We start from the raw sequence: 2,950 nt of genomic DNA, 5'->3' as shown, positions 1-2,950 counted from the left end.
GGTCAGACTAACTCGATCATACAAATATCGAGTTATTCATTAAAACTCGATTTCTCTATTGTCGAGTTACAAATGAGGGGCATTTCCCTATTTAGTTTCAGAAAGAGGGCAAACGAATGTTTAATTTCCCAAAAAAGGGTATTTGCCCATTTTGTCCGGCAATTTGGTTAAAATTTTAAATCTCAATCCTCCCAATCTAATCCATGCACAATCCCTTCTACTACACATCATGGCAATTAAATTGGCAGTGGATTTTTTTCTTCAATGGGACAGTTTTAAATTGGAAGTGAAAATAACATTTTTTGAGGTAATAACTTTGCTATCATGTTGAACAAGAATATTTTGTTGCGCATCATCTACTAATTCCAGTACGAAAATGTCTTTTCCTTGCAATTCACTGTAAAATATCATTGCAACTTGCCTATTGTATAATATATTGCTCTAACCTTCTCCTCCCCCAAATCAAAACATTTAAACAAATGACGGAGTTGTACAACTCGTAAAGAATAGGAAGTCTTAATATCAGTGATGATTTCTAAGCTAGCATGCAACTTTAAACCACGGTCCAGAATCTAGGGGGCCTCAACTCACAAATATTTACCCATGGTCAGTGATTATCCGATTGGACGAAAAAGCCATGAACAACTTCAATACGTACACTTTAACCATAAGGTGTGAATAGATATTGAGTAAATTAAAGGAATTTGTTTAAAAGATAAAATAACATCAATGAACTAACACAAATAGCCCTTCCAAGTTTAACTAATTTTGGGTTTTCAAAATGTCATTTGTCTGCCAGGGTAGAAGAACCCCTTCGTGCCAAGAACATGTTATGAAATCAGACGTGGAGCAACTCAAACAACAGGGAATGCTTTTAACCATCAAAGCTGTCCCTAGGATCTTACTTTCTTGTATTAAAGACAGCCCATTTTCCCTCAAAAAATCCCTACCACCAGCACAGCATACACAAAGTCGGGGCAAAACTTAAATACTCCTGCTTTGGGCTCTCACAAATGGCGTGGGCCTCATGGTAGGTCCCATGTATGGGGCCTACTCCCTTTGTGAGAACTTGAGGTAATATGTAAATTTTTCCCCCAAGGACTCAAGATTCAAGATATATATATATATATATATATAATAAAAAAGTCAAGATTCAAAGAATAAAATTCAAAGTTCAAACCTACAGCAAAGGTTAAAAAAAGGAAAGTAAAGGGAGGTAAATTAATCATACCAAAATTGGGGGAGATTTAAATGCGTGCACAACTAATAAATGGAGAAAAACTTCGCAAAATCTCTCTCTCTCTCTCTCTCTCTCTCTCTCTCTCTCTCTCTCTCTCTCTCTCTCTCTCTCTCTCTCTCTCTCTCTCTCTCTCAAACACATACATCAATACTTTCTATTTTCATGGTATTAGAAAATTGGTAGTAGCTTCCGTCAATTTACTTCATATTTTAGGATAAGAACCTATTTTTCCTCTTTTAGCTAACTACTTCTTTTCACCCACATCAGATTTTATACTCTAAACACAATTTCATTTAAATATTATTTCTTGGGTAAATTGCAAATTACACCTCTAATGTTTGGGAGTGATTGGATTTTATACTTTGAAGTTTTAGAATTTGGATTTTATCCCTTGAAGTTTGAGGTGTTTGGATTTTATATTATGATGTTTTAGAACTTGATTTTTACCCACTAAAGTTTAGGGTTGTTTGGATTTTACACCCCAAAATTCTGAAACTTTAGGGTATAAAATCCAAACACCCCAAAACTTTAGGGAGTAAAATCCAAACACTTCTAAAATATAGAGGGTAAAATCTAAATTTTGAAACGTTAGGGTATAAAATCCAAACATCACCAAACTTCAAAGGGTAAAATCCAAATTTTGAAATTTCAAGGTGTAAAATCTAATCACCCCCAAATTTTAGGAGTATAAATTGCACTTTTCCCTTATTTCTTCATTAATTTTTTATTATTTGTAAGGTTGAATTTAATCAACCATTTTATTGGCTTTATTCCGTGCCAAATTTGCTTGTATTTCAGCATTTAGTAATCCTGTATTTAGGTGAGCTTGTTGTAAGGGTAGTGAGTGAGATAGAGTGAAGTTTGCTCAAGAGTGTGCAAGAAAACAGAGACTCGCGGCTTGGCCTCGCGGGTGACTCGCGGCTACAAGCCGCCATACGCAGTACACGTGCCAAGCATGCCGGAAGGTGAACAGTCATGCTAGCTGGAGCACTACAGGACAAAACAGGACAACTAGCCATACGGTTATCTCGCGACTGGATCTCGCGACTAAGTCAAGTCGCGAGGTCAAGCCGCGAGCCACCCCTATTTTGTAAATCCTGACGTTTCACATTCCTCTCTCACTCCAATATAAATACCCATTTTACCCACAAATGAAAGAGAGCTTCCAGAGAGAATTTTAAGAGAGAAACCCTAAAGAAAAATAAGATTGATTCACCCACAAGCTATACATTAGAGTCTCTCCAAATTCCTCAACTCTCTTCCTCTCCATTGTCAAATCCTTGAGAGGCATTATACCAAACCTTGTTCTCACCATATTCATCATTGTGAGAGGGCTGTTTGGATTTCTGGAAAGCAATTAAAAAGGAACCAATCTACATTGGTTGATGCTACGGTCTAGTAGCGGAATCTGGGAAGCTAGAAAAGAAAAAGGTTCGGCGCAACCTCGTTGGAGCAAGAAGCTTGGAGGGCTTAGGTGCACTGGGTAGATTAGGCTTGGAGGGTCTATTGCTGTCCATGTATCCCAACTACATTTTCTAGTGGATTGTTTACCGCTTTGAGGGCGGCGGAGAGGTTTTATGCTGAGGGCTTCGGTTTCCTCTTCGATAACACATCGCGTGTTGTCTTTGTGTTTGCATCTTCCTTCCCTTTTATCTTTGCCTTTTTATTATCTGCTGTGGGTTGTGATTTTAATTTGGCTTAGATAGTTTT

The sequence above is a fragment of the Quercus lobata genome, chromosome 3 (assembly GCF_001633185.2).
Source record: "Quercus lobata isolate SW786 chromosome 3, ValleyOak3.0 Primary Assembly, whole genome shotgun sequence".
Classification (NCBI taxonomy): domain Eukaryota; kingdom Viridiplantae; phylum Streptophyta; class Magnoliopsida; order Fagales; family Fagaceae; genus Quercus; species Quercus lobata.
Note: the sequence above shows the minus strand (reverse complement) of the source record.